The sequence below is a fragment of the Urocitellus parryii genome, chromosome 5 (assembly GCF_045843805.1).
Source record: "Urocitellus parryii isolate mUroPar1 chromosome 5, mUroPar1.hap1, whole genome shotgun sequence".
NCBI classification, from domain to species: domain Eukaryota; kingdom Metazoa; phylum Chordata; class Mammalia; order Rodentia; family Sciuridae; genus Urocitellus; species Urocitellus parryii.
The window spans coordinates 99,190,765-99,215,608 of NC_135535.1; the positions used below are offsets into that span (position 1 = coordinate 99,190,765).

Below are 24,844 nucleotides of genomic sequence, written 5' to 3' on the forward strand. Positions count from 1 at the left end.
AATGACCTCAGAAATCATAAACAAAAAGAACATAGGAATAAATACAACCAAGGAGATGAAAGACCTTAGAATATGGAAAGATTTTCAGTGTTCTTGGATAAGAATTCACATTTTCATAATGGCCACACTACCCAAAGCATCATACAAATTCAATGCAATACTGATCAAATTATCAACCAATGACATTCTTTATAGAACTAGAAAAAGCCGCTCTAAAATTTATTTGGAAGAATAAGAGACCCAAAATAACCACATTAATACTGAGCAAGAATAATGATGCTGAGGTATCACAATATGATATCAAATTTTATATAGAGATATAGTAAAAAAAATTGGCGGGGCACAGTAATGCATGCCTGTAATCCTAGGAGGCTGAAGCAGGAGGATTGTGAATACAAAGCTAGCCTCAGCAACTAAATGTGGCCCTAAGCAACTTAGTGAGACCTTGACTCTAAATAAAATATAAAAAAGGGCTGGGCATGTGGCTCAGTGATTAAACACCTCTGGGTTCAATCCCCAGACCAAAAACAAAACAAAACAAAAAAACAAAACATGGTATTAGTTTCAAATAAGACACAAATTCCAGTGGAATAGAATAGAAGACACAGAGACAAACTCAAATAGATACAATCATGGGATACTTCAAAGTGCCAAAAACATATATTGGAGAAAAGATATTCTTTTTAATAGATGATGCTAATAAAGCTGGATATCAATATACTGAATAATGAAACTAGATCTCTATCTTTCACTGTGCACAGTCAACTCAATGTGGATCAATGTGGATAAATCTTTTGCAACATCTACAAGAAAACATAGGGTCAACACTTTAACAAATTGGTTCAGGCATTGAATTCCTTAACAAGACTCCAGCAGCTCAAGAAATACCACCAAGAATTAATAAGACGACATAAAAATTAAAATGCTTCTGCATAGGACAGGAGACAAGAACATAAAGAGAGAACCTAAAAGAATGGGAGCAATCGTTGCCAGGCACTCTTCTGACAGTGGATTAACAACAAACATATATAAAGAACTAAAAAAAAATACTTATAGAAGATGCCATCAAAAGCTTACCAACCAAGAAAAGCCCAGGACCAGATGGATACACAGCTGAGTTCTACAAGACCTTTAAAGAAGTACTAATACCAAATACATTACAATTTATTTCAGGAAACAGAAAAAGAGGCAGCACTTCCAAACTCATTTTATGAGGCTAATATCACCTCGATCCCAAAAGCAGGCAAAGACACACCAAAGAAAGAAAACTTCAGACTAATATCTCTAATGAACACAGATGCAAAAATTCTCAATTCTGGCAAATTGAATACAAAACATATTAAAAAGATAATGCTCCATGATCAAGTGGGATTCATCCCAGGGATGCAAGGTTGGTTCAACATACAGAAATCAATAAATGTAATTCATCACATCAAGAAAATTAAAGATAAGAATCATATGATCATCTCAATGGATGCAGAAAAAGCATTTGACAAAATAAAGCATCCCTTTATGTCAAAACACTAGAAAAACTCAGAATAACAGGAACATATCTCAACATTGTAAAGGCTATGTACACTAAGCCTCAGGCCAACATCATTCTAAATGGAGAAAAATGAAAGGCATTTCCTTTAAAAACTGGAACAAGACAGGGATGCTCTCTTTCACCACTTCTATTCAACATAGTTCTTGAAACACTGGCCAGAGCAATTAGACGAAAGAAATTAAAGGGATATGTTTAGAAAAAAAGAACTTAAATTAGCACTATTTGCTGACAATATGATTCTATACTAGAAGTCCCCAAAAGCTCCACCAGAAAACTTCTAGAACTAGTGAATGAATTCAGCAAAGTAGCAGGATATAAAATCAACATCCATAAATCAAAGGCATTTCTGTATCAGTGACAAATCCTCTGAGAAAGAAATGAGGAAAACTACTGATTTTACAATAACCTAAAAAAAATACTTGGGAATCAACTTAATGAAAGAGGTGAAAGATCTATACAATGAAAACTACAGAACTCTAAAGAAAGAAGTCACAGAAGACCTTAGAAGATGGAAAGATCTACCTTGCTCTTGCATAGGGATAGTTAATATTATAAAAATGACCATACTACCAAAAGCACTATACAGATTTAATGCAATTCTGATCAAAATCCCAGTGGCATTCCTAATAGAAATAGAGAAAGCAATCATGGAATTCATCTGGATAAATAAGAAACCCATAATAGCTAAAGCAATCCTTAGTAGGAAGACTGAAGCAGGTGGCATCACTATACCAGACCTTAAACTATACTACAGAGCAATAATAACAAAAACAGCATGGTACTGGCACCAAAACAGACTGGTAGACCAATGGTACAGAATAGCAGACACAGATACTAACTCACAAAATTACAATTATCTTATATTAGGCAAAGGTGCCAAGAACATGCATTGGAGAAAAGATAGCATTTTCAACAAATGGTGCTGAGAAAACTGGAAATCCATATGCAACAAAATGAAATTAAACACCTATCTCTCACCATGCACAAAACTCAACTCAAAGTGGATCAAGGACCTAGAAATACAATCAGAGACCATGTGTCTAATAGAAGAAGAAGTAGGCCTAATCTTTATTATGTGGGATTAGGCCCCCAACTTCCTTAATAAGACTCCTATAGTGCAAGAATTAAAACCAAAAATCCATAAATGAGATGGAATCAAATTAAAAACTTTTTTCTCAGCCAAAGAAACAATCTGTGAGGTGAACAGAGAGCCTACATCCTGGGAGCAAATTTTACCCCTCACACATCAGATAGAGCACTAATCTCTGGGGTATATAAAGAACTCAAAGAGCTAAGCACCAAAAAAAAAAAAAAAGAAAAAAAACAAAACAAAACAAAACAACAACAACAACAACAAAAAACCACCAACAACAAAAAACCCAATCAACAAATGGGCCAAGGACCTAAATAGACACTTTTCACAAGAAGATATACAATCAATAAACAAATACATAAAAAAGTTTATCATCTATAGCAATTAGAGAAATGCGAATCAAAACTACTCTAAGATATTATCTCAATCCAGTCAGAATGGCAGCTATTATGAAGACAAACAATAAGTGTTGGCAAGGATGTGGGGAAAAGAGACACTCATACCTTGCTGGTGGGACTGCAAATTGGTGCCGCCAATATGCAAAGCTGTATGGAGATTCCTTGCAAATTTGGGAATGAAACCACAATTTGACCCAGCTATCCCTCTCCTTGGTCTATACCCGAAGAATTTAAAAATAGCATATTACAAGAACACAGCCACATCAATGTTTATAGCAGCACAATTCACATTAGCTAAACTGTGGAGCCAACCTAGATGCCCTTCTGTGAATTAATGGCTAAAAAAATGTGGCATACATACACAATGGAATTTTTATTCAGCAATAAAAGAGAATAAAATCATGGCATTTGCAGGTAAATGGATGGCGTTGGAGAAGATAATGCTAAGTGAAGTTAGCCATTCCCCAAATCAAATGCTGAATGCTTTCTCTGATATAAAGAGGCTAAGTCATAGTGGGGTAGGGAGGTGGAACATGGTAGGAATAGATAAATTCTAGATAAGGCAGAGGGGTGGGAGGGAAAAGGAGGGGGCAGGGGATTTACAAGGATGGTGGAATGTGATAGACATCATTATTCAAAGTACATGTATGAAGACACAAATTGTTGTCAATATACTTTATATACAACCAGAGATATGAAAAATTGTACTGTATAAATATAATAAGAATTGTAATGCATTCTGCTGTCATTTATTTTTAAAAAACCAATAAAATTCTTATTACTGAGAAAACAAACAACCAAATCAGTAAAAGAGCAAAAGAACTAACTAGACATGTTTCAAAAGAAGAAATAGTATGTCCAACAGACATATGAAACAATACTCAACATCCCTACTATCAGGTAAATGCAAATAAAATTTACATTGAGATTTCATCTCACTTCAATTAGAATGAAATCATGAAGGATACAAATAATAACTACTTGCAATTGTGTGTGTAAATGGTGCATTTATAAATTGTTGGTGAGACTGAAAAATAGTGCAATCATTTTGTAAAGCATAGTGGATTTTTCCTCCAAAGACTAGGAATGGAACCACCATCTGATCCAGCTTCCTCACTTTTTGGTATTTATCCAAAAGAACTAAATTCAGCATACTATAGTGATATAGGCACACCAATGCTTATAGTAATGCTATTCCCAATAGCCAATTTGTGGATCCAGCCCAGGTGTCTGTCATCAAATTAATGGATAAAGAAAATGGCACTTAAACACAATAGAGTTCTTCCTATTCATAAAGAATAAAATTATGGTATCTGATGGTAAATAGATGGAACTGAAGAACATCATGTTAAGTGAAATAAGTAAAACTCAGAACATAAAGGGTAGAAACTCAAGCAAAATATGGATAAAAAAAGGGGATTAGGAGATCTCATAAAAATAGAAGGAGAATTAGAGTAGTATAAGAAAGGAAAAGAGGAGCAAGGAGGATGAATGACAAAAGGAAGGAACTGAGAAATGAAATTGACCAAATTATGTAATTCACATACATGAATTTACCACAATGATTTTTCACCTTTATGTATCTATAAAGCACCAATTATAAAAACAATAAATGAATAGAAGGAAGATAAGAAGAGTGGTGGTAGGGTAACAGGGGGAGGAAAGAAAGGTGGAAAAAAGAAGTATTGGGGATTTAAATAAAACAAATTATAGGGCTGGGGATGTGGCTCAAGCAGTAGCGCACTTGCCTGGCATGCATGTGGCCCAGGTTCGATCCTCAGCACCACATACAAACAAAGATGTTGTGTCTGCCGAAAACTAAAAAATAAATATTAAAATTCTCCCTCTCTTTCTCTCTCTCTCTCTCTTAAAAAAAAAACAAACAAAAAACAAATTATATTCCATGCATGTAGGATTATGTCAAAGTGAGCCTTGCTATTATGCAAGACATAACAATAATGCACTAATTAAAATGTAAGAAATGATTTTGAAAATTATTAGAAATTAACATAAAATTAAAATTGTTTTCAAATGGGAAAAAACGAGGAAGAGAGAAATAAAGATTTTTTCCAGATAAACAAACATTGAGGAATTTTGTCACCACTTTGAACTTTTTACAACTTGCTACTGAAAGGTGTATTTCAAACAGAAGGATACTAAACAACAACACAAAACCATAAGAAAATACAAGAAAAATTTCACTGGTGAAAATAAAGATAAAAATACAGCAAAATGTGATGCTATCAAAGTTATATACAAGTCACTTTTAACTCTAGTATGAATGTGAGAAGACAAAAATATTCACAGAATTATAATGCAAAACACTGATACATGGATGTACACAAAACAAGAAGTAAATTCTGATGTTAACAGCATAAATAGGGGGATGAGAATGAAAGTATTGGATTTGTATATAATTGATATTATTTCAATTCCAAAATATACTGAATTTAAAATTTAATGAGATTTTATGAAAACCTTATAGCAACTACAAGGAAAAACTTATATTAAAAAATAAGAAGAAAAAATTCAAGGTATACAACTATAAAAAATCATAAAATCACAAAAAGAGAGGATAAGAGGAACAAATAACTTCAAAGGAGACTAAAAACAGTTAACAAAATGGCAATATGCACTAATAATGGAAACACAGATGCTAACAATTGCAAAGATGTTCTGTGTTCATGGATTGGAAGGACTAACATTGTTAAAATGTTCAGATTACTCAGAACATTTTCATTGAAATAAGTAAAACAATCCTAAAATTCAGAGAGAATCACAATTCATGCATATGCAGTCAACTAATCTTCAAAAAGTTTACCAAGAAGACACAATGATTAAAGAATAGTTTTTTTTTTTAAATAAATGGTTCTGTAAAAACTGTATCTACAGACAACAGAATGAAAATAGAGCTTTATCTTTCTGTGCACAAAGATAGAGTCAAAATAGATTAAAGACTTAAATGTAATACCTGAATTATAAAGTTACTAACAGAAAACCAAGAGAAGAAGCTTCTGGCCTTAGCAAGGATTTCTTGTACATGACAATAAAATTATAGAAAACAAAAGAATAAAGAAGTGGGATTATGGTGAAATAAAAAACTTCTGCATAGCAGGAAACAACAAAATGAAAGGGCAATGTACACAATGGTAGAAAATATTTGCAAACTACATACTGAATAAAGGAAATACATGAGGAACTCCTGAGACAGCAAAGAAACTTATATTACCCAAGGCAATAAGGGGAAAAAATTACTCAATATACATTTCTTCAAAAAAGTTTATGGAAGCCAGGCATGGTGGTGCATGCCTGCAAATTCAGCGACTTGGGAGTCTGAAGTAGGAGGATAGCAAGTTTGAGGCCAGTCTCAGCAATTTAGTGAGACACTGTCTGAGAGTTCATTCCAAGGAGGGTGGCATAGTGCTAAGGTCTTCTGGGACAGGCCTAGATACTGGAGCAGCTGGAATGTAGGATGAGAGAGTGCCTACAGATAGGGTAGAGTGCGACCTAAATTAACAGGGACCAGTTGTGGGGCTGGTCTGGAGCTAGACTATGAATATGAGTGTGCCCTCCTGAAACCTGAGTTGGAAAAGGCTGGGATGGGAATGGAGATGGGATGGGAAAGGAGACTCCATCAGAAAGTACCAACCTAGATTTTCAGGCCCTGAGTGACACCATCTTACTAATATCACTTCCAGAATATTCTATATACTTAATTATGAATCTAAAATAGCCAAATTTATAGAAGCAGAGTGGAAAGTGGGGGTGGAGGGCAATGGATATAGTTTTAGTTATATAAGATGAAGAAACCATAGAAATCTATATTAAAGCATTAAAGCATAGAACCCATAGTTAATAAAGCATATGTGAGTGTGTGTGTGTGTATGTCTATATATATAGTCTTATATATAGCTTATAAGACTATATATGTGTGTGTATGTATATATATATATATATATATATATATATATATATATAACAAATTTGTATACATAAATATTTGCCAAGTGTAGATCTTATGTTACATATACTTATCGCTCTCAAACAGACACACACACACACACACACACACACACAGAATAATAATATATAAGAGAGCAAGAGGCAACATTTCCAGATGCTGGAGATATATATATATCTCCACCACTTTTGCAAATATGGCGACTAAAAGAATGATCTTTAGTTTAAATTAAACCTCACTTATTATCAATGAGAATTAGAATCTTTGAATGTGGCAGGGAGGTGGGGGTGGGGGGTGAGTCTCAGGAAGATGGAAGGGTAGTCAGTAGACTAGAGCAAAGAGTCCAAGGAAAAAGAAAAGGGAAATACTTTGAATTATATAGGCCAAATTATATTGTTATATTGTGTTCATGTACAAATATGTAACAAACTTTACCATTATCTACAACTATAATGCACTAATAAAAATATGGAAAAACTTTTAAAAAATAAAAGAAGAGAATTAGCATCTTTTGCACTTTGATGATACACTTTTCAATGTGCATTAAAAAGTCATACTTTTTACCCATTTCTTCTTACTAATTGTAAGGAAAATAAAAGAAGACACAGAGACAAGATGCAGAGGCAGGAAAAGAAGAGGATCCTTATCTAAGCGACATGTTTATTTATAGAAACAGGTTACATTAGGTCATTAGTACCACAACTACATCATTGTTTAGAGTATCAGTAAGGTTGCTTATTTTGCAGTTACATTCTACAGTTACAATAAAGGATGTTAGAAGCTTTGTGCAGCTCTCAAGAAAGTCCATTGTATAAAGTTCCTATCACATGGACAGATTTAGGTTCAGTGAAACATTGTGGTTTTCTAACATGAGAGTCCCTTTATTTTTTTTTTTTATTGGTTGTTCAAAACATTACAAAGCTCATGATATATCATCTTTCATACATTTGATTCAAGTGGGTTATGAACTCCCATTTTTACCCCAAATACAAATTGCAGAATAACATTGGTTACACATTCACATTTTTACATAATGGCATATTAGTGACTGTTGTATTCTGCTACCTTTCCTATCCCCTACTATCCCCCCTCCCCTTCCCTCCCATCTTTCCTCTCTACCTCATCTGCTGTTGTTCAATTCTCTCCTTTGTTCCCCCCTCCCTTTCCCCTCCCAACCTCTTATATGTAATTTTGTGTAACATTGAGGGGAGAGTCCCTTTAATCCCAAGATGTGTGCCTGAGATGAAGGTTGAAGCTGATAAGACTCTAACACAGAGCTTTCTTGTGAAGGACATTGATACAGTGGCCAGGCATCCTGTGTCTTTACATAGAATTTTCCCAACAGCAAGCCATTCTGCGTCTTTGCACAGAAACTTCCTAGCAGCTAGGCATTCTGTGCCTTTGCACAGAAACTTCCTAGTCACCAAGCATGCCACAGTCATGATTTATCAGAGACCCCAATCCCTAACACAGAACATCTACAACTGATCTATTATAGTCTTAATATACAGAACTATACATCAGGGTTTTTTTTTTTACATAAATTATAAATACATTTCTTTTCTTCTGTAAGGGTAAATCAATTATTTTCAATGTTGGTCTTCATTTGTATTTTCCTGTCTTTATCAAAGATTGAAAATTCAGGTGTTTACATTGGCACATGCCTGTAATCCAAGCAGCTCGGAGGCTGAGACAGGAGGATCACAAGTTCAAAGCCAGCCTCAGCAACTTAGCAATGCCCTAAGCAACTTAGTGAGACCCTGTTTCAAAATAAAAAAATAAAAAGAGCTTGCAATGTGACTCAATAGTTAGACACCCCTAAGTTCAATAGTATCCCCCCTCAAAAGGATTAAAATTCACTTTCTTCTATTATATGTATTATTCATGTTCATTATTTCATTTACTTGTAAATTTTTACACATAGGAATTTTTTTCCAAAGAATATCCAGTTGTTCACACATGATTTGTTGAATATTCTACAATTTATTGTCAGATTGACTCACTTCAGTCAATTTTGTGGAACTTAGAATGGCTGGAGAAAGCAATTACTAGTTAATAAATAGAGTGAACTTTAGTTTATTAAAGTGTATCTCATATTATAACTACAGAAATTACCTTAAATATGTATATACTTTTATTAAAATTATAATTTTGATTATTCCAGAAAAAGAAAAATTATAAATATGGTGCTATGAGAATTATAATAGGGGAAATTGACCTAGTTTAAGAGTTCCCTGAGGGCTTCCTAAAGGAATACAGATTGAGATAGACGTTAAAGTGTTAGAGTCCTTTATTAGGTAAAGAAAACAGGGAAAAAGCAGACCACCAGGGGAGCTCAGGCCCCACCCAGATCCAGCCACACTAACCTGCATGAGACCCAGGTTTACAGGAGACTTGAGTCTATCCTGCCACCCGCAGACACCCACTGGAGCTCAGGCTTTAGCACAGGAACATCTCTTTCAACCAGAAGATCACTCAGGTCCATCCCAGATCTGCACACCCTGACATACATGAGACCCAGGCCCAGGGTAAGTCTGAATTTGCACACACCCCCCCCACACCTGGGAGCCCAAGCCTAACCCACTTTCATCTTGGAAAACTGCAGACATTGCCATAGCCTTCCCCATGCAGAAGCCCCTTCTTTTTGATAATAGACAGGGCCTAGAAGCAGCTGCATCTCAGAACAGGCATTTCAAAGACAGTGTAAGCCCATTCTTTTAGCCCATCTCTGTAAGACATTGCATCCGTCTTGTGGCACCTCCACTCCTCCACTGTTATCTCGAGTTTTCTCAGCTTTTGCTGCTACCATCTTTAGTTGCAGTAGCATATATTGAGGGACACCAGCAGGGTCTGGAAGCCCAATAATAAGGTGAGGTACAGAAAATCTCCATGTGTACTACAAGAATACATGGAAGAAACTGTCATATCTCAGATTCACACTATAAGAAAAGAAGACACATAGACAACATAAAAAAAAGGGAGGAAAGTGTCCCAAACAAACAAGGATACTACAATAACAGAACCCATGGACAGCACAATTGATAAAATGTCAGAGGAGTTCAGAAGGTTTATAATTAAAATGATCTGTACACTAAAGAATGACCTAAATGAGCAAATATAGTCAAAAATTGGTCACTCCAACAAAGAGATAAGAGAGCAAATACAGGTAGCAAAAGATTACTTCAAAAACAGAGACTATGGAGAAAAAAAAACCAGTCAGAAATCCTTGAAATGAAGGAAACAATAAACCAAATTAAAAAAAAAAAAACTCAATAGAAAGCTTAACCAACAGACTAGATCACTTGGAAGAAAGAGTGTCAGATAATAAAGACAAAGTAAACAACCTGGAAAATAAAGTTGATCACACAGTGAAGATGGTAAGAAACAATGAGCAGAATATCCAAGAATTATGGGCAGCATCAAAAGGCAAAAATTCAGAGTTATAAGGGATACAGAAAGGCACAGAGTTTCAAACCAAAGGAATGCACAGTCTCTTCAATGAGATAATAGCAGAAAATTTCCCAAGCATGAAGAATGAATTGGAAAACCAAATACAAGAGGCTTACAGGACACCAAATGTACAAAATTACAACAGATCTACACCAAGGAACATTATAATGAAAATACCTAGCATACAGAATAATGATAGAATCTTAGAAGCTGTGAGAGAGGAATCAGGTCACATATAGGGGGAGATAAATTTATATCTCAGCAGATTTTTCAACCCAGACCCTCAAAACCAGGAGATAATAGAATCTATGGAACAACATATACCAAGCTCTAAAAGAAAATGGATGCCAACCAAGAATCTTCTATCCAGAAAAAATAAGCTTTATATTTAATGATGAAATAAAAACCTTCCATGTAAAGAATTTACAACTAGAAAGCCTGCACTATGGAACATCCTCAGCAAAATATTCCATGAAGAGGAAATGAAAAATAATAATGAAAATCAGTGGAGAGAGGCATTACACTAAAGGAAAAACTAATCAGAGGAGAAACCAAGTCACATTAAATATTAAAAATAAACAAAAATTTCTAGGAATAAAAATCATGCCTCAATAATAACCCCGAATGTTAATTACCTAAATTCTAAACTCACCAATCAAAATATATACACTAGCAGGTTGTATCAAAAAACAAACAAACAAAAAACAACAATAACATGCTGCCTCCAAGAGACTCATCTCATAGGAAAAAATATCCATAGACTGAAGGTGAAGAGTTGGGAAAAATCATACCACTCACTTGGACTGTGGAAGCAAGCAGGGGTTTCTGTCCTCATATCAAATAAAATAGACTTCAAACTAAAGTCAATCAAAGGGCTAAAGAAGAACACTACATACTGCTCAAGGGAACCATACACCAACAAGCCTTAAAAATTATAAATATATATGCTCCAAGCAATGGAGCATCTACATTCATCAAACAAACTGTTATCAAGTTCAAGAGTCAAATAGACCACAAGACAATAATTTTGGGTGACTTTAACACACCACTTGCACCATCATCATGCACCATGATCAAGTGGGATTTATCCCAGGGATGCAAGGTTGATTCAACATATGGAAATCAATAAATATAATTCATTACATCAATAGACTTAAAGGTAAGAACAATAGGATCATCTCAATAGATGCAGTAAAAGCATTTGACAAAATACAGCACCCTTTCATGTTCAAAACGCTAGAAAAACTAGGGATAACAGGAACATATCTCAACATTGTAAAAGCTATCTATGCTAACCCTCAGGTAAACATCATTATAAATGGGGAAAAATTGAAAGTATTCTCTCTAAAAACTGGAACAAGACATGGATGCCCTCTTTCACCACTTCTATTTAACATAGTTCTTTAAAGACTGGCCAGAACAATTAGACAGACAAAAGAAATTAAAGGGACATGGATAGGTAAAGAACTTAAATTAGAACTATTTGCCAACAATATGATTCTATACCTAGAAGACCCAAAAAGTTCCACCAGAGAACTTCTAGAACTAGTAAATGAATTAAGCAAAGTAGCAGGATATAAAATCAACACCCATAAATCAAAGGCATTCCTGTATATCAGTGACAAATCCTCTGAAAGGGAAATGAGGAAAACTACCCTATTTACAATAGCAACAGAATATATAAAATACTAATGAAAGAGGTGAAAGACCTCTATAATGAAAACTAAAGAAAGAAATTAAAGAAGACCTTAGAAGATGGAAAGATCTACCTTGCTCTTGGAGAGGCAGAATTAATATTGTCAAAATGACCATACTACCAAAAGCACTATTCAGATTTAATACAATTCCAATCAAAAATCCCAATGACATTCCTCATAGAAATAGAAAAAGCAGTCATGAAATTTATCTGAAAAAATGAGAGACTCAGAATAGCCAAAGCAATCCATAGCAAGAAGAGTGAAGCAGGTGGCATCACTATACCAGATCTTAAACTATACTACAGAGCAATAGTAACAAAAACAGCATGGTATTGGCACCAAAACAGACTGGTAGACCAATGGTACAGAATAGAGGTCACAGAGACTAACCCACAAAATCACAGTCATTTAAATTAGACAAAGGTGCCAAAAACATACCTTGGAGAAAAGATACACTCTTGAACAAACGGTGCTGATATAATTGGAAATCCATATGCAACAAAATGAAATTAAACCCCTATCTCTCACCATGCACAAAACTCAACTAAACATGGATTAAGATCTAGGAATTAAACCAGAGACACTGCACCTATTATAAAAAACGAAGGCCCAAATCTCTATCATGTTTGATCAGGCCCCAACTTCCTTAATAAGACTCTTATAGCACAAGAATTAATATCAAGAATCAATAAATGGGATGGATTCAAAATAAAAAGCTTCTTCTTAACAGAGGAAACAATCTGTGAGGTGAATAGAGAGCCTACTAATTTGGAACAAATCCTTACCACACGCATCAGATAGAGCACTAATGTCTAGAATACATAAAGAACTCAAAAATGTTAACACCAAAAAACTCACATAACCCAATCAATAAATGGGCCAAGGAACTGAAGAGACACTTCTCAGAATAAAATATACAATCTAAAAATATAAAATATACAATCTAAAAAAATGTTCAACATCTCTAGCAATTAGAGAAATGCAAACAAAAACTAAGATTTCATCTCCCTCTAGTCAGAATGGCAGTTACCAAGAATACAAACAACAATAAGTGTTGGCGAGGATGTGGGGAAAAAGGCACACTCATACATTTCTGGTGGAACTGCAAATTGGTGCAGCCAATATGGAAAGCAGTATGGAGAATCCTTTGAAAACTGGGAATGGAACCAATATCTGACCCAGCCATCCCACTCCTTGGTGTGTACTCAAAGGACTTAAAAACAGCATACTAGGGGCTGGGGATGTGGCTCAAGTGGTAGTGCGATCGCCTGGCATGTGTGGGTGGTATGGAAGAGAAGATATTTGAAGCTGGGAGGGCAAAAAGACTAAGGGCCAGGTCAAGAAGGATCGTGCACAGGGGCACTGAAGAATAAGAGGTTGTGAGTCATCATGGATGAAATGAGAGAATTCTTGGGGGATACAGGCAACATGAAAAAGAAAAAGTTGAACTTTTATGGTGCTCATAAATAAGGGTAGAGGTTTAAGAAGATTTATATGAGTACCATGGTTCTGAGTCATTAGATACAAGGAAAGCCAAATTGGAAATGTAGAGTAAGATAGTTTTTTTTTTCATATTCACAAGCTTGTGACCACTGAATTTATTAAATTACATCTGGGGGAGAAAATAGTTTCTATAAAAGTATGATATGCTATGTGTAAATGGTAGAAAGATCAATAGAGGGGAGGGAGTAGGAGAGGGAGAGAGGAGGGGAAGAAGAGGAACAGGTGACTGAGTTAGAACAAGGTATATTTCATGCTTTTATAATTATATCAAAAAAGAGCCTACTGTTATGTATAATTTAAAAAAATTAAAGAAATAAAAAACTATTATACATTTTTGATAAGCATTTTGATAACTTGAACTTTTTATTTAAATTATTTTCCTTAAAATTTTTAAATTTTAAATGATATAATTATTGATTATTCTTATACTAGATTGTACTATACTACGTTATGCTCTAATATAGAAAATGCAAACTTTATGGAATGGATTCTGGTTAGCTTTCACTGAGAATTATTAATCATAAGTTCAGTGAAATGGTAAAGAAAATCACTTCTACTTGGACAAATCTACACACTATTGTGCATATTCTGTGGGGATTCTTGTTATGTCACCCATAATACAGCATGCAGATTGGTTGAATTTTCTTTCTAAGACCTCAGACTTAAAAAGAGTATTTCTTATTTAACAGCCGTGAATTTTTATATTTTCTCATTCATTTTTATTAACAGGGAAGGTATATGATTTATGAAATATTTTGAAAAATATCAAAGTTGGTAACCTATTGCAGTCAAATTTTCGTTCTCTAACATGTACATTGTGGGGGAGGTGACCTACAAATCTGAAGCTATAAGAACTTCCTTTGTTTTTTCTCACAGATCATGATTCACAATTACTCTGTCATTTTTAGTTTTTTTTTTTAAATCTAAGATCTTGCCTGGATATTTTTACATCAGATTATTAGTCATAGAATTTTACAAATTCAGCGTGACTATTTTACATTGCTTCATACATAAGACTCTCTTACAGAGCACTCAGATTGATTCTGCAATAGGTGAGTATAAGTGCTTTCACTTATTTGCTTCTTTTAAATTATAGATATCTGTCATTCTTCAATAATAATTCAGACCACAATACAGAATGTGTTAAATGATAGATTGGAGAGAAAATAGTTTCTTTAAAAATATAGTAGTTTTTCATTGTGCAAACAATAGTGTAAGGTCTGAATCAAGCTATACTTTTTTTTTTTTTTAAAAGAGAGAGTGAGAGAGGAGAGAGAGTGAGAGAGAGAGAATTTTTAATATTTATTTTTTAGTTCTCGGCGGACACAACATCTTTGTTGGTATGTGGTGCTGAGGATCGAACCCCGGCCGCACGCATGCCAGGCGAGCGCACTACCACTTGAGCCACATCCCCAGCCCTCAAGCTATACTTTTCTTTATTTCTTTTGTCCTGGATTTTTTTTTTTTTTTTTAGTCTTTAACCATGTATCTAGCCTCTTTTCTCAAATTAAATTTTTGAATAACCCATCACTTTCTCACTATTATGAAGTGTTTGATCAACAGATGCACATATTATTAGGCTTTGAAACTTACAAGTTTCTTTCCAGAATGGCGAATAATATAATTTGCATATTATACAGACCCATGTGCAAATGATGGCTGGTTTCTTTTCCTGCACATTGTACAACTTACACAATTGTATTTGGTTTAAAATATTTACTGATTTTATGGATAAATGTCATATCATTGATATTTTTGTTTGGATTTCTTTCATCAGCTATGAAATATGTCTTTTCCAATACTTATCTGTGAGGTACTTCTTTCCATTACCAATAAAAGTGATGTATTGTATTTATACTTTGCCTTAACTCTTTTCCTCACAGGCATGTGGCCTATTACTTGTACTATCTTTCCATTCTTTTTATTGTGTTTTGGTTTGGATTTAACAGTTTGCTTTCTGCAAAGGTTATTCAAGTATACAATGTGAAATTAGTGCTGTAAGTCTATGTAATGCTCCAGTTTTAAACAAATTTTTCATCTGATCCTATTACTATGTTTACTTTTTAATCTATTCTTACAATAATGGATTTTTCATTTCTCACCACACAAAATTTATTTAACTATCTTAAATACTTAAACTGAAACTTTCTTATCTTCCCTGCCCTTAAATTAGCTACCATATTTGTTGGTGAAATCTCCTTAAACCTCTTTGAAGAAAGCAATTTGACAAAAATGTAAAAAATCCTTAGTTTTTTTCTTTTTAAATTTCAGTTTGGTTTTTATTTTAGGAAAAAAAAAATAACCATGAGTGTGGAAAAGTGTTATATATAAAGTTGTTTGCTTGTTCAATATTTTAAAATTTTCAAAATTTTACCTTTAAACAGCTTTTAACATGAATCTGAACTTTTAATGAAATAAAAAGTAATGCAAAACTTTCAAAACTCAACCTACATATCACTCAATAAACACAGTGTGTTACAAATCTTGTTCTGCTTTGCATTTCAAGGACATATGCTATGTTAAGTAATTGATTTTCTTCTAAGATATAGATGAACCATAACTTATTCAATGACTCTCTTATAGATCATCATTTTTGTTGATAGTCTTTATACATTTTTTGTTTTCCAATGTGTTAGTTAGAAAAAAGTAATAGTGACCAAAGCCATGTGTACACAACTTCAAACATGTGTTTACTATTTGTGTCGGAAAATTATTTAAAGTGGAAAGTGAAAAGTCAGAATATTTTGTTTTAATTATAGTGATAAATAATTTTCTAGACACAATCATTTGCTAATTCAAAAAATTTTCATTGTTAAAATAGTGTTTTATAGAAAAGGACTCAAATTCTGTTGCTACCTTCCGGTTTACCCGAGTGAGAATATGCATAAACTCAAGCTTATGAGCGTTTTGTTTCAGCAGAGCACACAGTGACTGGATGAACCAGGATCCATCCTTGGAATTTCGCCAGGAATAGTAACCTGGTGCTGTAGAATATGCATATAAGAAGTCGGCCTCTACTGGTATTTTGTGGCATGCCATGTCATCATCAATGCCACTGTCTGTCTCAATGCCACAGTCTAGTTCTGTACCCCGGCAGGCCTGAATAATGAAAAGTTTGGGTTTTCCAGTTAGACTTCTACATAATCTCCTCTGAAGAAACTTGTTAATTTTTTCAGGTCAACAGGTCCATTTGTTCCAAATATTATTCCTTCATCACCATGGCTTAGAATTATACAAACAAAGCTGCTCCTTTTGCTATGATCTTCTTTAGAAACATTGTGCATTAACTCCACAGTTTCTTCACGTGTAAGGTCATTTTTATTCCTGACTTCATATTTCAAGTTTATGAATATTTCTCTGAGGTTTGCTGCATCTACATCTGTACCAGACCGAGAGGCCATTCCAGTGCTTTTATGAAAGTTCTTATTATTAATGATTAAACATAAACCCATTTCAGGATAATCCATTTTGTAACGATTGTCCAAGGATATTCCAGAGTCCATTGATTTGCTTCCATGTATGGTCTTTCCATTTTTCTCTGATTGTGTAGGATTCCACTTAAATACTCACTGTTCAAAATTTTTAATGGATTTTGAATCCACTGAGTTTTCATTGTTCTCCATGGTTACTTTTCTTAACTCGTAGCTCTAGCGAGCGCCACACGGCACACACTGCAAAGAAACAGATTCCATGTATTGTGTCCATGCTCACAAAAGAACTGTATTTTTATCCCTAAAGAAATAGTTGATTTTGTTAGTTTGTATGCCAAGTGAGACAACAATATAAATAATACTTTGTTTCCTCTGCCACTTAAATTTTATCTAAAGATGGTACTTTGAAACATACCACTTCTGCAGTAGAACCACAATGAAGCTACCTCAAAATTAGGTAGTTGGACTTGAATTTAATTAGGAATAAATAAATATGAATAATGGTGCAATTATTATGAGAGGAAATTATTGTAAACTTACATCTTTCATAATTCACAAGATTTAGTGATGCCATGCTATGAATTTTCAATAATTTATGAAGATTAAATGTTTCAGTAATGATGAATTTTAATATTTTCTTCCACACACTTAAGACTGTGCATTCTAGTTTTTGTCAAACTATATAAATGATGATGTGGAATTATGGACCTTAGAACTTGGGGGACATTGGCGTGTTCAAAGGCTTAAGCCTTTATTTTAGAATTGATAAATGGAAGTCAGCCAACTGCATTTTTACATCAGTTGTCATAGCTTATGGTTTTGTGCTATTTGTTCTGAGCATGTCTATTATAAAAAAATTATGTTTACTTGAAGAGAACTAAATATTTTAGAGAAAGTATGAGCAAGCTGAGTTGATTCTTTTAAGGCTAACTTGCAATATTAATGGACAGACAGAATCATAACTCTAAGGTGCTAAGATCTACCAGCATATGTTTCTTCTCATTTGTTTTTATGCAAATCAACTTTACAGACCAACAAAATGTGTAAAGAACTAATATAAAAAAATTCAATTTTTGATTGTTAGGCTAAACAAAGAACTGCTACAGGAACATACTGAAATATGATGTGTACAATAAATAGTGAAAATATAAGGAAAGAACAATAAATGATCAGCTGGGCACTCTGTAATTTGAGAGAAAATAGTTTGAGCCTAAGATGTGGGACAGCCTATTCAGTGTAGGCAGAGCCATAGACTGGGCTTCAGAAAAGCACCACCCGCTGGTTTCTTACATGTACAGGTGTGCGTGTGGCAGATGCTTCTTAGGCATGTCATAAGAAGATGGACCAAACCAGAAACTTACAAAATCGATATTTTTCCAAGGTAGTGAGAGTCATAATAAAAATCATGGTATTCCTTGTGGTAAAACTTGTAAATGTTATTTTCTGAAGTTTACAAAGTAAAATAGTGGCAAAATTGTATGTAGTTATCTGAAATAAAAGGACCATGCACACAGGACTTCAGAAGCATCAGGTGGAAGCCTGTCCTGTGCACAGAGGGAACCTGGAGGCCAGAGCTTAGCCCCAGCAACGAGGCCAGAATCCTGGCTTCCTCACACCTGGAAACATTGAGCCATTACTGACTATACTGGCAGGTCTCACTGGCTTTTGTCCAGCATTTCACATGAGCTTTCTTTTTGCCCAAAGAAAGGAACTCATGTTTTAATTTACAGCTAATTGATTCGATCTATTGACTTTTTCTAAGACAATGTAGTATGTAATGGTATCTTATGATGTGTTCCTGTGTGACAATTTTGTAAAAATTTGTTATTGCATTTTTATTTCAAAACATAAATTCAAGCTTTAAATAAAAAAAATAGTGTTTTATAGGTGAATATTGTTCTATTATTTTAATTTGCATTTATGTATTTCTAAAGGAACATTTCCATTTTGTATTGTATTTTGTGAATTCCTCTTTCTTTCTTTCTTTCTTTTTGTTGTTGGTTATCTGTGAGGCAATTCTTTCCATTAACAACAAAAGTGATGTATTTATACTTTGCCTCATAGGTATGGAGCCTAACTCTTTTCCTTATAGGTATGGGGCCTATTACTTGTATTATTTTTCCATGTTTTTTATTGTGTGAATTTTTCCCATGTTTCTTGGGAAAATTAATGGCATCAATGATACTATTAATTTCAATAGTCTGTGTGTGTGCCTCTGGGGTGTGTGTGTGTGTGAGTGTATGTAAATAGATATGGCCTGTTTCAGCAGAAAAGTTGTTACAAACAGAATTACAAACAGAATTTCCCAAGTTTCTGAGTTGTCATTCTTTTAATAGTAGACTCCTCTGAATTATACATTATTTCAGGATAACCTTCCTACCTACTTGATTTTAAATAAAGTGAATTATTTAATTGTATTTTTCATTAAAATAATTTATTTTTCTATTCCTATGTATCATCATCTTTATTAATTCTGTATAGATTACTAGGGAGGAAAAAAACCTGGATGCTTCTTCATACCTTGTAACTAATTCAAAGAGGAAAATAAATCTTATAGCTTTACTAATGGAGAGTAATATAATTCTTTTGACTAAGGAAGATGGAGGAAGTTCAGAGAAAGATTTAGATTAGCATTTTTCCTTATTTCATCCCTTTAACATCATACTTAAACACTTATGCCTCAAAACTAAGTATTGTTCACTGGTTTAGTGTACAATGAATACTTAACTCTTTTTAACGTTCTGTTGCAGACATTAAAAAACAAAAGAGGCAAGTTATCAAGATTGATCTAAAGCTGTTTGAGCCTTTTCAAAGAGAAAATACCCAAGAATAAGCAAAATGAATGCATAATAAATAAACAAGAGGGCATTAGTACAGGACTGAAATTTTCCAAATCTCAACAGAAGCAAATGCCCAATACAGACCATAATGCTGTCATATTGAGAGAACAACATTTACAGCTCAGAGAACTTAAATTTAACAGAACATCTGATTCCGGCAAGGAAAATGCTGTGTTAGAGAAAAAAGAAAAGGTATAGTGCTATAAATTATTTGATAAAAGATACATCTTGATCCTTGAGTTTAGGTTTAGAAGATTACCTATCTCAAAACCATTATAATAATTTCTCACACACTCTCTTTTTATCACCTTCCTTAGTTCTTTCAGGATACTAACATGGAACAGGTTATCTCTTAAAATAGTCTGTTCATTTCTTGTATATTATTATTGTCCCAGATTTCAACAGAATTGTACTACTTATAAGAACAATAACACTTAAGTGTATGGAGGTTGTATAAATTCTGTTTCTTTCAATGCTTTTTAATCATTATTGATGCTAGTTTTCAATTCTGTTCAGTCTAATTGAGTCCCACATATATATAAGATAGATTATAGGAAAAAACGTTGTAAGAATATTTGGAAGTAAAACTTATAAGACTTCATAATTACATAATTGATGAGATAGTGAAGGTAAAATTAAGACCGTAAATATTTTTTTACAAAATATTTGAATGAGGTTCTTACTTTAAATGATTGAATAGTTAGTAGCAGTTAATAATTTTCCTCACCATTAGAACAATAGCCTATTTCTAATTATTAATCTGATAAAAGTCAAATGATATATGGAATTTGGATATCTCTTGGTTATTCATAAGAAAATTTTCATAAAGAAATATGATTTAAGAGACTGGACTGTAGGCAGAGGCTGGGACAAGTGAAAAATACTGATAAGCAGGTAAGATTGCAGAGACGTGGGAGGGAAACATCTATCATAGAGAAGCGAATATATATGACTTGGGCAGAGGAAGATTCAAGACAAATGAATGTGAATACATGACCATAGAAAAGTAGAAAATAATATAAGGCCACAATAGAAGGATCATCAAGTAATGTGCAAAGGAAAAATTATCTCCTTAATTTCTCCCCTTCTGTAACTGAATGCACTGGGTTCTCTTTTGGATGAATGCAAAGCCAATGAGTACAACCAGAAGATAAGTTAATGGAGAGAGGTTTATTACCTGTAGTGAGTAAGGAGAGCCCTGAAATTATCTCCAAAGTGATGTTCTCACCAAAGAAGGGAAGCATAAAGTTTTTTTCCAAGGAGCGTATACATTGTCTTATAGGATCATCTTCAGGGGCAGCACATTTCTGAGCATGTTCAGTACAGGATCATAATGCAGGAAGAAAAAATAGTGGACACATTTTTGTGTGTATTTAGTTCATAGACTTTAGTTCATGCAGCTCAAGTTTGTAGAGCACAATAAAAGGGTTAATATGGTGGACAAAAATGCTTCTAGGTATGGCCAGTTCCAGGTCATAAATATCATGGACACAAATGCTTCTTGGAATGCTCAATTTGATATTATAGTGAGCTAAGTTTACTCTATGTGCCTAACAGAAAAAAGTGGGAGTGGCTCTGTGACCTTAGTTATCTTGGCTGGTTCTTCACAAGTTTCTCCAAATAGTTTTGGCTGAAACTAAAGGGAAGGACACTTTGAAGGTGATTAAATATAGGAATTTGCCCCTAAAGGTGCCTGTCTTTCTTAGTACACAACACTTCCAACTCCCTACTTTACTTTGTGAATTCAAGTCTCACCATAATATGTTTCATTAAAACACAAAACTTAATGGAACTCCAAATCATTTATAAATGCTGACTGGGTGAAGTTTCCCAATACTTTCATGCTTCAAGAAGTAATTCCTACTTTCCCCCAAACATCAATGCAATATCACATTTTTAGAGAAATATTTCCAGGTTTCAGGTGTGTAGCTGAAGCCAGTGTGAACATTCAATGTTTCTTGGGAAAAATTAATGGCATTTTTTTTTAATCTCAGAAGAGAAAAATGTATTTTATTACTTCCCCTTGACTGATATATACTGATGGAATGGTTAATAAATTAACGTTAAAGATCATGTGGGTTTTAGAAGTCAACATTTTATTTTCATAGCATGTTACTTGCATAACAGTTGTATTTTCTCTAAGTGTACTTTGTCTCTAAATTTACTAGCAGTGAGGAAATGTTTCAGGATTGTCTAAAGTTGATAATTTGTAGATCTCTGGGCAAAAGATGGTCTAAGATGTTGGTGACCTACCATAGATTTCAAGCTGGACAATTTTGGAAGGAGGCAATAGTAGGGGGAAAAATTTGGAGAGCAAGATACTGGGGGTCTTAAAGCAGTTGAAATTTATTAATTTCATGATGATCTCATTGAAGAATTAGAAAATGTAAAGCTGCCCTTTAATTGTGAGATGTAATGGTCCTCAGTTTTTATATTTGCTGATTTCTGGAAAGTGAGAAAACACAATTATTTCTTTCCTATTTTTTAATTTTTATTTTTAGACCCTGGGTGAAGTTTAGACCCATAGCATGGCATGTGACATCTGGCATCCTAGTAGTCTTGTGTATGGTTTTGCTGACAACAGTGGGTGTCTTGCTTTCAACTGTAAGTAATTAAAAAAGCAAGTGACTCTCTATGAGGCCTTTAAGCCTATTCCAGAAGGCTCTTCCTCAGGTCATAAGCCCTTGGACAGGAGGGCATATTACTCAAAGATTCCTCAGCAGCCCCTGATTACAGGTCTGCATCCTCCAGTCCTTTAATAAATACTCACCAGACAACAAAACACCATTACAGATGAAATGCCGCAGTCTGGCTGGGCACAAAATAACCGAAGTGCGGAGGCACTTGTAGGTTCAAACAAGAACTACTTTACTGCCAGAACCCCACCGGAAAACTCTCGAACTCCCTGGAAAACCTGCAAGAACCAACGGGAACTCAACAGGAATTCAAAAGTAGCGGGCACCTGAGGCAGCAGGAGCCGCCCCATTGCTGGACAGCAGAGATCTACACACACAACTGAATACACAGCTTGTTTCAATCCAACATCATCCAGTTACAGCAATCAGTCATTATCTTAATAATTATACATAGCTTAACTCAATTATCATCATCTCAATGGCTCGCCGGCATCACTTCTCAACCACTCCCTCTGGCAAAACCAGGCGCCATCCCGACCTGGCCAAGGCTCCCAACAATGAAAGAAGAAAATCCTGTCTTCAAAATTCCTCTATGTGCACGTGAAAGTTTGGAGACAGAATCTTTTTTTGATGACATAAAGGGCATTAGATCTCATGAGCCAATAAAAATTAAAACCCAGTCAGTCCAAAAATCATATGAACTTGCATCAGTCATTCAGTTAAATCCCCATAGAATTGCGGAAACAAAGTCTCTGCAAAACAACCAAGATGCATTCTTTGAAAATATCCAGTGATCCAGGAGCAGACCTTTCTCAGTATAAAATGGATGTTACTGTAATTGATACAAAGGATGGCAGTCAGTCAAGATCAGGAGGAGAGACAGCACACATGAATGGTATACTGCTCAGTGAAACTGTGCTTCTAAATTATTTATTTATTTATTTATTTTTTGAGAGAGAGAGAGAGAGAGAGAGAGAGAGAGAGAGAATTTTAATATTTAGTTTAAGGCAGACACAACATCTTTGTTTGTATGTGGTGCTGAGGATCGAACCCGGGCCGCACGCATGCCAGGCGAGTGCACTACCACTTGAGCCACATCCCCAGCCCTAAAACTGTGCTTCCAAATATTAAGAACAGCAAAAAGGAGAGAAAAACCCAAATGGAGAAAAAAATGAACTATAGTTTGGAAGATATGTTTGATCGCACAACACATGAAGAATGTGAATCTCGTTTGGCAGATAATTTCCCCCAGATGGCAGATGAAGAGGAGGAATTGTCTGCTGCCACAAAGAAACCAAACATACAAGTTGATCAACAATATAAAGTCAAGCAGAAAATATTTCTGGAGTCACATTTTAAAGATGATCAGAGAGACTAACCTCCAAAAACTTCCTCATATTGAGGTAGTTCAGAAGAAAGAAGAGAGAAGAAAGTTGTTTGAGCACACATGTAAAGAATATGGAATATTTTTGTTAGTAGTATTATGCAGATATACCAGGAAAAAAAAGAAAAAAGAAGTTAGCTTCATGCTCAACACACCAATTTCACTATATTCCACCAAGCACACCAGAGAATTTCTGGAAAGTTGATTTTCCTTCCACATAGACTTGTATGGAAATAGGTTATATTAAGGAAGATCTGATATTTGTCCCCATTCAAAAAGACGGCAACCTTACAACACAATGTTTTCTCCAAAACACAAGGAGCAGAAGACAGATATATATATTTGAAATGAAAACTAAAGGATGGAGGACAGTTTTTTCCCTTTTTAGTTATTTATAGTTAAAATTGGTATTAAACATCAATTACTTTAGGTTAAAATTTAAATTTTAATATATTTCCTTCTATTATGTGAAAATATGTTTAAAAATAAAAGAATAAAATAAAAAATATGTTTAAAAATAAAAGAATAAAAGATCATAAGCCTAGTTTCTCTCTCCACCCCATCCTTTCTCCAACTTTTACTTTTTCTCTCAGATAGCTTCTAAACCCAGGAGCTATTCCCATGTTGTTAAAAGGGCTGAAGCATAAGACCCAAACTAGATGGATCCCTCTGGACAAGCATGACAAATAGGCTTTATGTGCCATAAACATCCACCCTATTCCTCACAGTCTTAAGATTCCGTTGTAGGGCTCATGGTAGAAGGTACCAAATCATTTGATTTAGGCTTAGATTACCTACACTTAACCAATGTACTGAAGCTCTTTGTGGAGTTAAAGCATCTCAGAAGGAATTCATTTTGAAGTTTAAGACCACATCCTCAGTATAAAATACTGTTACTTTTCCCT

General features: G+C 34.3%; 2 pseudogenes; one reads left to right on the forward strand and one right to left on the reverse strand.

Annotated features, from left to right (window-relative positions):
• Positions 1 to 16,560: 16,560 nt before the first annotated feature.
• Positions 16,561 to 17,163, reverse strand: LOC113198240 (caspase-3-like; annotated as a pseudogene).
• A 2,825-nt stretch (positions 17,164 to 19,988) lies between these two features.
• Positions 19,989 to 24,285, forward strand: LOC113198219 (DNA endonuclease RBBP8-like; annotated as a pseudogene).
• Positions 24,286 to 24,844: the final 559 nt, after the last annotated feature.